At 46.2% G+C, this 14,252-nt stretch overlaps 1 long non-coding RNA gene across 1 annotated transcript in view; it reads right to left on the reverse strand.

Moving 5' to 3' along the window:
* Positions 1 to 2,441: 2,441 nt before the first annotated feature.
* The window catches only part of LOC130373271 (uncharacterized), a 43,327-nt gene continuing 31,516 nt past the window's right edge, over positions 2,442 to 14,252 (reverse strand). The window contains exon 3 of the long non-coding RNA XR_008893503.1: positions 2,442 to 2,758. This is a non-coding gene — a long non-coding RNA (uncharacterized LOC130373271). The remainder of the gene's footprint in view (positions 2,759 to 14,252) is intronic.

Consider the following 14,252-nt stretch of genomic DNA (forward strand, 5'->3'; position numbering starts at 1 on the left):
AGCCGTGGCGGCAACCTGATATCCTGCACGACCAATCACGGAGCACCGAGACGGCGTGATGTTATCCAAATAGCCCCCAGGTCAACGCGGCTTTGGAACATTCCTTCACAAGGACTGAAGACGTGGACGTTGATATGTATTCTGGCTGCCATGGTCCTTTAGCATCCCTGGGATATAATGTACGCATCGATATTCAAATGGCCATGAATGTTGTTAGTTGTGAAGGGAAGAAGGACCACTATGACCTTAAACCCCCGCTAACAACATTTCCATCACAAGCGCACGCGCACACACACACACACACACACACACACACACACACACACACACACACACACACACACACACACACACACACACACACACACACACACACACACACACACTTCGGCAGAAAATGCTTTGTCACTCTAATCTCATCCCCTGACATTAAAATATTGTTCTAGACAGTTTAGGTTATGGCTGAGGGGGATTACATCAGGCCGGCGTTGTGGAGCGACAGGGGGGATGCGGGGGATGGGGGCGGGGGTAGATGTACACCCCGGGGCAGGGCTATTGCCAGGTTGGCTCTCGGCTGTCATGTCATAGCTCTCTGTCAGAAGTGGTAGTGTTTGTTTTGGATACCGCCCTCCCCCATACCACGCCAGACAATTAGTGACGTGCAAGATTTATTATTTTCGGGGGGGGCGCTTTTTTCTGTTCCAAATGCTCCGACAAGAAGGATGACACCTCTTTCATTTCATATGCTTTTGACGGAGTGCGCCGTGATGGGGATGGCTCGGCCGGATGACTCTGGGTCTTGGTAACAGAGCCCCATCGACGGTGTAAGTTAATCCATTTCGCTGCAAAAAGAATCCCCCTCTCCCCCTCTCCCTCTCTCCCCAATACCACATCCATCCTAACTCTGCACACACCCAATAAAACAAAAAAAAAAAGCTCAGCCCCGCTAATGTGCAGAGGCATGTGTCTGCAGACAATGGGAACACGACACCCGACCTGACGCACGGACGCTGCGCTGGCACCGCGGGCGCTCGTTGCTGCTGACGCGTGTACGCCGGCTCAACTCTAGGGAAGACTCGGGCAGAGGATCTTGCCTTTTGACCATCAGGGAGGAGGAGAGGGTGGAAACCGTAAAATAAAATGGAATCCTAAAGAAAGAGAAAAAAAAGAGCGCAGCGCGCTGGCTTTGTCCTGCCAGCGAGCTGCGCTCAATTTCTTATTTTTTAAGGGCAGTGCCCGTGAGGCACCCGGGGCTGACGGTGAGGAATGCAAAGGGGATGCCAGGGTGGTGGCGTTGGCCGCAGAGGTTTCCACCGCCAACACCACACACACACACACACACACACACATAAAGAGACATAGAGCGAGAGAGAGAGGGGGAGAGAGAGAGCGAGAGACAAAGAGGAGCTGCCACATCACCCCTCTCTCTCTCCCTCCCATTCCTAGCGGTCATGAGGACAGGGGAGGGCTCTGGGGGTAGGTGGGACCTGCTAACCCTTCACACTGTTACATACTCGTATGATATATACATCCATACATTATCAAAAGGTTGAATGGATAGGCTCGTGACTGACGTTGGTTGGCTCTAACCCAGTGGTTCCAAACCTCTTTTCTGTTCGCATATCTTTGTCTTGACATTTTTCCGACCCCAATTTCTCAAATTGCCGTGCATCTGCCAGGTTGTCAATTCCATGATAATATTGAATTTGTTGCTCCGCGATGATTGAAAGGTTTGGTTATAATGTGTCAGATGTTGGGATCCTACCTGCTGTCTAATCATCCACGTTGGCATCGATATACGGCTATAATTAAGTCTTAATTCCGCACTTTAGAGATTAAATGATTTGAAGTAGAGATTTGTCTGTGTCGTGACTTGCACGTGGCTTGCTCTGTTTGATCCTCTTTCTAAAGAACACACAGTATCACAAATGCATAGCACACATATACACACATCACTTAGCACAGACCCATGTGTACAACTATAAGTAAATATAGTATTGGTGTTTTACAAGCACTGGGGAGCACTAAGGACATTTAGCTGGCGCCGAATGTCAATCTTCCCCTCCTTCCCCTCCCCTCAGACGTGACGTCTCACTGCACTTCCAAACGCAGTAGAACATGAATCTCTACCCAGGTACATGCCGTATAATAACATCTCTTTGGGGATATTGCAGTTATATAGGTATATATATTCCTCCTTCCCCTCCCCTCAGATGTGACGTCATACTGCACTTCCAAACGCAGTAGAACATGAATCTCTACCCAGGTACATGCCGCATAATAACATCTCTTCGGGGATATCGCAGTTATATAGGTATATATATTCCTCGTCTAATTGTGCCTGACACTGTGTATAGACAAAACATTCAGAGAGAAGGAACCAGTTCACTCCCCCCCCTCACATAACGTCTCTAACCACCGTCCAACTGCTTCCAACAATAAACTTTTCACAGATTCTTTTTATTTTATTATTTATTGTTCTTTCTCCTCATCTCCTCCCATCCTCGTAAAAAGTTTAGTTTGGCATACGAGGCGAGGTGGACCATCTGAACCCGGATTGGCCTGTGCCCCTTTTCAGGTCACTTCCTGTCCATGTTGAGCACTGACGTTAGTAGTGGGGCGGACCAAGTCGTCACAGGATGGGCTGGTCCGCCGGGCGTACACCAACACACCTCATCTTCTGACCTTTCCCCAGTCGACCTTTCAGGGGTTATCAAAGTAGCGTGTAGCCGGTGAGGTCACGGCATGGAGCTGATGGCTGGAGTGATGATGGTTGAATGATGTCACGCCGGCCCCAGATCAACAGGGGACATGGGATCCAAAGGATTTGGACGGAAAGTGCAGCCAATTAAAGTGCAAAGTGTGGCGGGATTAAAAACGCAATGAAATCATTAAAATGCGATAATTTGGAGGGCCAGAGGCAGCACGGTAAGCTGTAGAATTAGGTAACCTATGAGAAATCTTTGATCCAACAGCGTGTTTACTGTGATCACTATAGCAACGGTTGCACCATGCATGAAACAAAATCTGTAGGTCCGAGGCCAAAAGAAAGATTTGGGGTTAAGAAGCAGCACATTCCAGAATAAATACATTACCCGTGAGGCTCATTACCCAGGAGGCTTGTTGTAAGTCAGCATGGTCTCTCGCATAGCATTTCAAGAAGTGAGGTGTCCGTTCTAATATGTCCATAAACAGTTCAGTGTCCAATAAGTAATCTGGTGGTCCTGTACAGCTAAACTGGTAGAGCATGTCATTATTGAGTTTCACACTTGGGCCACCCACGCTAGGAATGTACATGTCCTTACACTGTACTGTGAGATGCTGTGGTAGAAACTGCCACTGAAAGGCATTCATGATTTTGTGTTATTTACTTGGTATCAGACCTCGTGACAATCATTTGAAGATTTGCAGTGAGATCCTTCTGAGCAGCGGAGTGCGTCTGCAGCACTTTCAGAGGAGACGCGGACTAGCTTTTTAATGTTACAGTCGCTGTGCTGATCTCATCCTTTCCCTCCAACACTGTGGCTTTACCTTGCAATTTCACAGAACGTCACGTCACAACGCTAAACAGTATAATTACAAGGTAATTACTCGCATTACATCAAGACCACTGTGTAATTGAAGTAGAACCAGAATAAGGGCAACTAAATAAGCTTTCCAAACCTTATCACAACATTAGCACCCTAATTAGATTTACTGTAACCCAATCCTCTGCGCTGTTTTGTTTCCATTTACCACAATTGCACACAACTACTTTAAGTACACCCCGACCGCCATCCCCCTTCCCCCACCCCCTCTTCCAAACCGCAAACCCAACCCCCACCGAACCCTTGTGCATCTGCTCAGCTGCAAAACGCTGCACCTCAATTCACAAGGATACAATAACAAAAGTTATTTTTGCTAAATGTAAACATCCTGCACCACGCAATCAATTCCTGCTCCTGTGCTATGATGAAATTAGATGGAGATTTGCCTCCTGAGGTCTGCGTGGGACGCTGTGAGCCTGCAAGAACAAAAGGCAAGTATCATCTTCACCATCATCACCATCATCATTCTAGGCTTCTTCACACTAGCAACACAATCACAGGGTTAAATGCTTCTCCTTCTACTTGGCCTGTTTAAAAAAATAATAAATGGATAAATCGTGGACTTCCTCTGTAAACGTTTTTCGATGACTCATAAATTATAAACGTGATTTGTGATTTCAGGAATCCTCCGGCGCTCTGCAGACGTCATTAGCCAAACAGAGGAAAACGATGGGAGGAATCAAAACAGGAGAGACAAGACATGAGGAGAGGGAAGGAGCTGGAGTGGGGCCCCAGGGCCCGAGGGTACCACGGGGACCTCTGTGTTTGGCTCCTACACTGCTGGCTTCACAGATTGCACCTGAGTACACAGATTTACACACACTGCTCCGGCTAGTGAGGCTGAAACTGGAATATCCAACGCACTGCCTCCTTACATCACTACAGCTGGGGCGGATATACGGAGAAACGGGGACACACACACACACACACACACACACACACACACACACACACACACACACACACACACACACACACACACACACACACACACACACACACACACACACACACACACACACACACACACACCTCTTTGAGTAAAATCAAATAAATTAATTTAATCACCTTTTTGATGGGGTGTGCATGTGTGTGAAACAGGCACACACTACCAGGGCCCTTGGTTATAGATTTGCAAGGCTCCCCAACATTTTTGGGTTCTCTTTTTATCTCAAATATAATATTTTTGAGCCCAACCGGCATCTGCTTTCCCACATATAATAATGTGAACCCTCTTGGTAACAGGCCACCCTAAGTGGTTAGGAGCAGTTCACTTGCATGGGGTTGAATCAGGAGGAAGTCTGTTCATATATAGCAGGCCTTGAAGGGACCATTCAAACCTTTTGCCAGCATACATCTATAGATCATAAGACTCCCTCTATGCATAGCAGGTGACCTTGATTGAGGTCAAGACCCTTAAGGAGGGCACACATCCGGGTTCCACACAATAACCATAAGAGAGCCTGAAACGTCCTGATGCTGGGGCTCTCGGAGACCCCTCCGGCATTCCCTGTTGCTCCGACCTCCATCAGATAGAGCCTGATGCCAGGGGCCCGAGTCATGCCTTTCCAACAGGGGAACCAGCACCTGCTGCTTCTTATTTCGGTTGTCATCCAGCCCGGTGGACAGGGAGCCAAAGCCGGCCTGTTAGTTTGGTTTATTTTGGGATTGCCTCAGGACGGTCGACCTCTGAGCCATTGCTTACGTTTTTTCCGGACGTCGGTGGAGTGAAGCGCTCTTTTGTTGAGAGAGGCGGCGTCTGGCAGCCATCACAATCAGACACGTCGGTTTAAACTTGTGAAAATATTGCTTGAGTCCTCTAAAGGCAATGTTTTTATAGCAGTTTGGTGGTTTTGACAAGGGGCTGTTAAAAAAGATGATCAAGAGGAAAGACAAGAAACTGTACTTTGCAGCTGTCAGCACTAAAAGTCTCAGCCACTTCCAAACGCCCGCAATACCTATCAATAGGGACGAGAAATGGACAAGGACTCTCCACCGTCATAGTGACAGGGTCTTTTTCGCATTATTTCTTGGAACATAAAAAAATAAATATATATATACACTGAAATAAGAAATATGGAAGGGGAGACCCATAGGAGTCTAGAACTGGTGTTTAAAAGGTTTCACCTGTTGGAGGTTGAAATGCATCTGGTCCATTACGACAAGGGGTAATCTAAATGTGCTTTGACTCAGCGCATAAACAACACAGTGCTTATATTGCAGCCTGCTTTACTGTCTCGTAAACTAGCCAATCAGCGGGCGCTTTTCCGTAATCACATCGGGAAAGTCTATCGTCGATTTGGCAGCGCTTATGTAAACACAAAATGATTGGACTGAGGGCCTCTAACCCTGACATCCTTGGTTCCCCGCAAAGATGCTTTACACCTGCAGAATGTCAAATGAGTTGCAGTCGGGTTAGCCGTTAGCCTCATGTGTTGCTTTGTTGTGAATACCCTATGAACGTTTGCCATTTTGGAGTGGATGTTAGTGGTATATGACACTTCACATTAACACCAACAATCAAGAAACATTACTACATGAAAAGTTGATTAAAAGCTATCTTTCTAGATAGTTGAGGAATCCCTAACTGTACCATTTTGAACATATGTCCAACAGGTCTTAAGATTTCTTTTTTTATTCTAGAAAACGCGGAAGGAATTCAATAGGAAGCAAAGGATAATACAAAGGATAATGTGAAGTTATGATTTAATAATAATAAAATTTCATAAACACACAAGATTATACTTAACATTGTAACGCAATCAGCTCCGATCCGCAGCTGAGCAGAAAGAATGTGAGACAGACACGAGAGGATTCAATTCCAGCTTTCTAGCCAAGATGGTGAAAAAATATGGTATTTATACACAGACATAAGTTAAACGACGCCACAAACGACCACATAGGTGTCTAACGTGTGAGCTTTAATTACATGTCACTATTGTTCCACGTCGAGCCAGACCTTGCACTTCCTGCTCATCTTAGCTTCAGCAGGATGTAAAGGAAGACTGGTGCCATATTTTTGTAACGTATAATTAAACAAAACCAAAAGATAAATCCCCAAGACGATTGCAAGTACACAATACCACGCTATCCATCCATAGAATAATAATAGCACTGCAAATAAAAAGGCCAGTGTCACGTCTGTAATGACACTGTTTACCTAAAACCCTCCAAACGGGGAGGCCTTGGAGAAAACAAGGTCTCTGGTTCTAAAATAGGCGAACGAGACAATGGGACCTTGACGGGGGCCCAAGCTTTGCTTACCTGTTGCCATGGACACGGAGCAGGAAGCAGCCTCCAGTCTGCGGGATCGCTCCCAGTGCGACCATTCAGCCTAATTTTCTGTTGATAATTGGTTATCTTGTAAAAGCTAACTGTTAATCTGGTAGAACAATATTGGTCTCATTGTTGCCCGGGTCCCGCCGCCGTCTGCAGTGGACCAATGGCTTTTGCAGAAGCTTGAAGAATTGACCCTGATGAGAACACGCTTCCTGTCTGTTTCAACATCAACCGGACAGCCTGTCCAAAAGCCACAGGGATGATTGGTTGGACTTTTCTCTCATGGACAAATGTATCAGAGTGAGGGGGGAAACATATAACTGAGGGCAAGTGGAGCTCTATGGGGATTACCTCAACACACTTATTATTACCTTAACTTTAACATTTGTTGGAGGGTTTTATTATTATTATTATGACTGACTTCCCAAAAGCAATAAATGGTCACTGGTCTGAAAAGGGCTGTACATTGCATTCCATTTATCATTAATTTCTGCCTTCATTATACAAAGGTTCAAATGAATGGAATTCGGACACGGCATTCCTACGTTCCAAAACATCTTTTTGACACCCATCCCTTAGGGTTTTCCTTCCAATCCTGCCTTCTAACTTTCCAATATTGTCAGGACCCACGTTGTTTTCTTTTTCTTGTAAATGTATATTTGTTTGTTGCACAGCTTTTCTTGCTAACTGAAGCCAACAGAGCGTCATTCCACTGCAGGTACAACGCCAGGGTCATCCCAGATGTTCCTTGTTACTCAGTACAGTTTAAGGAGCTGACCTACTTTGCAGCATCTCCTTGCTAAAGTTGCCGGGATGCAGTTACATGGAGAACTTTAGCTGGGTATAATGCTTTAGGGATTATCGTAAGACTTTAACCCGAATCGAAGTAATGCAGCTGTAATAAAAAAAAGGAGCTCTTATTGCCATGAACCAAATGAAAGACAGTTTGAATAAGATGCAAGCGTTGGCTAAGAACACAGCTGAAAGTCCTTATAGAGATAGAGACTTAATCTTCGGACAGATGTAAAGAGTTTCTGCAGCATTCCGGGTACGTCTTATTCGATGCAAAGCATTTGGTAGATACTGCTTCGCGAGCGCTTCTCCAGCCAATAAAAACAATCAACCGATAGTTCTAACATAACACAGTTCAGCGGATTTAGCAGAACATTTTCTGCATTTCGTCAACTGGAACTACGTTACTGTACCATCAGTTAGGATAGGATACAATAAGCTTTAAAACTAGTTTAAAATACATATATATATATATATATATATACATAAATAATACAACAACAATATCGAAATAAAACCAAAATAACAATTTAACCATTATTCAGAGGGTTCCCAAAAGACTGCGGAACGGGCTTGAGATTTTCACACACTTAAGCCCCCGGGGCGGCCTGGCCCTGTCACTCGCCATCTTGTCCGGGGTGTTGAGAGGCCCGTGCTTCTGGTTTCCAAAATAAGTCATCAACAGGACTCCCTCTGTGGGCCCAGACAATGTGGGGGCCGCTGGGAGCCTCCAGTTCTCACATTAAGGCCTGCAAACAGCTGAGGACAACCGCGACAGGCTCAGCCTCGGCCCGACTATAGCACTTTAAAAAGGGGAACGTCCGACCCTTAAAGCGCTTGAAAACCATGAACACCCCAACGGGCCAAGGCGAGTACAGTACATGTTGTTCTCGGAGAATACTCTCCCCTCCGCCCCCCCACCCCAATGTCCCAATGTCCTCCCCTCCACCGCAACCTCAAACCCCTTTAGCCCAATCCATCACAAAGATGCCATGGCTACTACCCCATGCCCCCGTCCCGTTCTCATGGCGATGGGAGTATTGGGTAAGATTGGGTTGCAACGCCAGCCAGTATCTCGCATGATGTCACTCACATTATGCACTGCACTTGGCAACGAGTATTGGACCTGGGTCCGGGAGATGTTCGCTTAATATCTCAGAGGTATAACGCCATTTATTTATTTTCCCCTATCCTGCAGAGAACAAGAGAGTGTAGTATTCGTCTTCTGTGTAAATGTGGCTCTCATCTGCAAACGTTTCACAGCTTTTTTTTCAGGAACCAGTGGACAAATTGACCCGAGATTATGCATTCATTTGAGTTTTGCAGCAGTGGATCACATGCTGTTTTAATGGGAGTGCTGGTGTGCCAGTCCAAACACACTGAGATATCATGATACATGAAATGAGCCAACAGGGGGATAATGACGTTTTGTGAAACCTAATTCTATCAGCTGCACCCGCCCTGGTCCAAATGACGACAGGAGTTCAACCCACACAAAAATCACATTCCCCACCCTGTGAGTGCTTTCCTATTGACTACCACATCTCTTTACGAAGACAAAACGAGTCAGAAATCATTATTTTTAACACTTTGGTCGCATTAAGAGGGCATTTTCTTTTCAAGTGTGGTCTGAATACAATTGTGTTGCTTTTGGAGCCGGGCTTTCTGAATCACACAACCACGGCTGTGGAACAATCCAGCCGCCAAATGCCAGTTGTCATTAGAACAGAACCAAACAATGTGCGATCCTCATTAAAAAAAAAGGGAAAGGTCCAATACGTCTATGTGATGGCGGTTCAGCCAGATACTTAGGTTACCGCCATAATCACAGTTACGGAGGATGCCTCTTCATTCAAGCCTGGTATAGGCTTGTTCCCTTGTGCCTCACTGATTACCAGACCCAAGAGAGAAGGGGAGAGGGAGTGGGACAGACGGAGAGAGGAGAGAATTTAGTTATAAAATTAAGAAAGGGTAGGGTAAGAAATATAAATACAGACAGATGTGGAAAAAGAAAGGCAGCATAGGGGAAGGTGGAAGAGAGGAAGAGAGTGAAAGGGGTAGAGGTGGATGGGAGAAGTGCTACTCTTCCCCTCCACCTCCTTGACTTTCTCTTCTTCTTCTTTCCTTTCCTGCAAGAAGGTGAAGGAAATTTTTGCTTTCTAGATTGAGAACATGTTCTTCTCTCTCTCTCTCTCTCTCTCTCTCTCTCTCTCTCTCTCTCTCTCTCTCTCTCTCTCTCTCTCTCTCTCTCTCTCTCTCTCTCTCTCTCTCTCTCTCTCTCTCTCTCTCTCTCTCTCTCTCTCTCTCTCTCTCTCTCTCTCTCTCTCTCTCTCTCTCATCACCGTCCGGGATGCGTAGGCCCCAGTGAGAAGGGTGGGGTGGAGGGGTTTGAGGGGTGAAGCACTTCTCCTCACCTAATTTTAGGGCCTCGGGAATCACAAACACACACTTTTCCAGATGGCTCCTCAATCACCCCGAGCCCCCACCCATCCCCCCAAGCCCCTTAGCTAGCTTCCGCTGCCCAACCCCGACCCAGTGCGACCCATCTGGAGGAGCTACCAGCAGCCTCCGTCTGCTGCTGGAACCTGGGAACCCCATTCCAGCAGTCCCCCTCGCTCCGGGGCCAATTTGTGAGGTGTTTTTTTTTTTTTTGCCGGAAATCCCTCTCCTGCCCTTTCCTGCCTTCCGCCAGCCCCCCTGACTCCCCTGCCCCCCTTTGCCTCCCCACCCCCATTCCACCTCCACATAGACACACTCAACCCCCGGCCCTCCTGTGCAGGATAATTGTTTTATGGTGAGGGAGGGGGGGGTGTGCGTGCGTGCGTGCGTGCGTGCGTTGGGGAGGTCTAGCAGGGTCTTAACTCTCTGTTGGCCTAGGGTGTTGAAAGGGGAATGTGTGTCTGCGTGTCGTCTGCTGTGTCTGTCTTTTGGCATTTCTCTGAGTTGAGCCTATCTACCCGTCTGTCTGCAAGCCTGCCTATCTGTCTATCTCTGTACGAAACGTGTTCAGTCTGCACGTGGACACCATCTGTGTTCTACTCTCAGAAGCTCTCCCAGTGCTCAGAGTGTACATGTGTTTCACCTCATCGCTCACCCGGGGAAAAGACACAGACAGTCTGGACTGAAGGGATGCTTGGCATTGTCGCTGAACAGTATTGTCCAACATCGTTCTAACTGGTGTGCGGGTCTGTATGAGCTGTACCACAAATCAATTGGGTTCCCTGTTGATTTTCTAGCTCAAGTAAGACTGAGCCTTTTCTTGATGCACTTCTATAACTTATCCATTAGCTTCTACATTATGGTGTCTACGATGATCCCCTGCCCCTTCATGTGAAAAGGGTTGAGATAAAACTGCGCCATGCCTCCACCATGGTGAGATATTAACGATGTCCACATACAATCTTTTCCCGCAATAAATGAGGGCGCTTTCACATCTGAGTAGTTTGATCTGTCCAAATGGAAACCATGGAGCATGGCCTCCGATAGTCCGGTTTGTTTGAAGTGGTGTGAACGCTGATTATAACTCTGGTGTGGACCCAACAAATGGACCATGGTCTGATTTCAAATGGATGTCTTGGTCAGCCTCGAAGTGAACCAAGGTTTGGTTCGCTTTAGGTAAGAACTTGAAAGATACAGTGGTGATTGGACTCATCTCCAACAACGTTGAGACAGCCTATCTAAATCAAATTAAGATGCTGACATCATGGTGCAATGACAACAGCCTTGAACTAAACATTGCCAAAACCAAGGAATTGGCGATTGACTTCAGAAGGGATAAGCAGAGGCTATATCATGCACCGAACATCCATGGTGCACTGGTGGAGACAGTGAGCCACTTAAATATCTTGGTGTGGTCATCTCTGAGGACCTTTCAGGGACATGACACAACTCCAACCTGGTGAAAAAAGCAAGCAAGCGTCTGTACCATCTTAGAAAGCTGAACAAATTCAGAATATCCAAAGAGCTGCAGAAAACATTCTACTCAGCAACAATATAGTCTGTAATTTCTGGAAATATCAAAACCTGGTATGGAAAGGCCTTGCATAGAGTTATCAGGTGTGCAGAAAAAATCACCAAAACTGCACTCCCCGGGACATCTACACTAGACGTTGCCTGTCAAGGGCAAATACAATTTTAAAGGACTGTCATCACCCTGGCCATAACATTTTTCAATGGTTGCCCTCTGGAAAGTGGCTTCGATCTTAAAAGGCCAGAAAAGAAAGACTGAGAAGAATTTTTTTCCCCCAAGCCATACGGACAATGAATGCATAATTCCCCCCTCTTAATAATTATTATTTTTTATTTATTTAATCCCCACCCCCCTTCTCTTTTTTTTTCTTTTCCCTATCTCCTTACTTTTCTATTATTAAACTTTGCACAGCTGGGAGTTGCAGTCACAATCCCCATTTCACTTCTTTTTGTTCCACAAATTACGCATGTGACAAATAAATTCTTGAATACAGGAAAAAAACGGAACAATGTGTCAAGCCAGCACGGCTTTATAACTCTGTATGACATGAATCAGCATAAATCGTACAGACATGCTTACATAAATGCAGATGAAAAGCCATGATTCGCAGTAAAACCGACAGTGCTGCTCAAAGTGTGAACATCGGCGTTAAATCCGGCGAATAGCAGCAACAGATTTACATCATTGTAGAGTTCGATACATTTTCTTTTTTCATTGCCAGAGTGATTCGACATGTTGCTCGTCAAATGCCATACTTTTAATAAACACCATCACATCTGAACCAGAAGACAGCTAGCAATGTATTTGGCACTTCCCACTGGACAGGCTTAACCGAAAACCCGGAACGGCTTAATGTTCACAGCATTACACACTGACCAACCTTTTTGACCAAATGACGATGCTGATAGGTCCCGGGTAATTTGTTTGGAGACGTCCTCTTTTAAATATCCAAGTGTGAACACAAACCGAACCAGGACAACATTTAACAAATGAGTCTCCGGTTCAGACTGAACTATTAACCAAACTATGGGTGTGAATGCGCCCTCAATGGTTTGTTCTTCTTTCACAGTGTGGACCCAAAAAAGGTCAGTGCTGCCTTGTTCAATCTCTCATACATGCATGGTCAGTATATACAGTATGTAGGTACTCTTTGAGAGCTGTAAAGAGTAAGTAGAGATGATAGCCATATTTTAACAACTCACAAAAAACAGCTAAAAAAAAAAAGCTAGCAAAGTTTGGGCAAAATCCTAGTCTTCAATCTGACATACAGCACTTGCAACGTATATTCAGTCTTTGGTGTGATTGAATATAGACAAGATGGGCTATAAGAAAGATAAAACAAAAAACAAACAATCCCGTTTCCAATGGTCTTTTCTTTTTTTGCTCTCCTCAAACTGTGTCTAAGAGTATTGCAGATCCCAATACACGAGCGAGTGCACAAGAAAACTGCTAATTGAGTGTGCACACAGACGTGCTCGCTCACACACGTGTACTCCCTTTCTCACGCCCACACACATGCACGCCCTGGGCGTGCGAGCGCACGCACACGCACACACACACACACACACACACACACTTTGCATGCTTGGATATCTCAGCCAATTTATCGGGGCTTGCAGGGGCTCAGGGAGACCTCTCAGTTTCCAGCAGTGGAGAAGGACTTTCCAGTGTGATGGCATCGGTCTGCAGAGCAGGAACAGGGTCAGAGAAAGACTCCAAGAACCCCTGCCCTGCCCCCCCCCCCCCTCGCCAGCTGGGAGAACCCAGGGCCTCGTGTACACGCACCCAGGTGTTGGTGGAAGATTTGAACCCCCCATCTTATCTAGCTTATGTTCACCCCCTCCACTCACCACCCTCCCAACCACTCCTTCTCACCCGTCCCCTCTGCTCCTCTCCCTCTCCCCTTGTCACCTCCCCTCCCCGCCTCCTCGCTCCTCCCTCACTGCTCTGGAGGCCAGAGGCAAAGCGGTGGTTCAAGTGGAATTAGCCTGCGGTGCTGTTTACGCATCCACATGACACAGGATACAAATACGATGTGTAAACAGTATCTATATGCATCCCTCATACGCATTGATTTGCTGTGCTCCTAAGGTTTAAGCCTTAACGGGTTATGAACGCAAGGGTTTCTGTATTCCCTTTATGTATGTAGACCACCAATGTATTAAACTAACCCTTTTTTTTACCACTGCATGCCTTTAAAACATGGAGAAGAGTTGATTATCTTGCCTGTGTCTTTTTAACCATCCAGCTCTGTCCAATGTATAAACACAACGCATCCACGCACACTATCTGTACGCTCCCCATCTCACCTGGCACGCTACAACCATCAGTGTGTTTATCTCTCCCTACGCCCCCCTCGCAGTATACTATTTCGGTCCATTAAGTGTATGTCTCAGCTAGGATTCACCTCTGCTCCAGTTCTTCTTCCAAGGTTCATTACAACCAATGGTTCCCCCGGTTCCGGTTCTTCCGGTACTTCTGTTTCTGGTTTTCCTGGTGCTGTGAGGAACGCTTGTTCGCTCACATTATGATTGGACAGGAAACAAATCAGATTTCCTCAGGACGAACAACAACTATGAGAAGCGACAGGAGCAGTCGAGGAAACAACATGCGTGAGAGGAAAC

This window comes from Gadus chalcogrammus, chromosome 20 (assembly GCF_026213295.1).
Source record: "Gadus chalcogrammus isolate NIFS_2021 chromosome 20, NIFS_Gcha_1.0, whole genome shotgun sequence".
NCBI lineage: Eukaryota > Metazoa > Chordata > Actinopteri > Gadiformes > Gadidae > Gadus > Gadus chalcogrammus.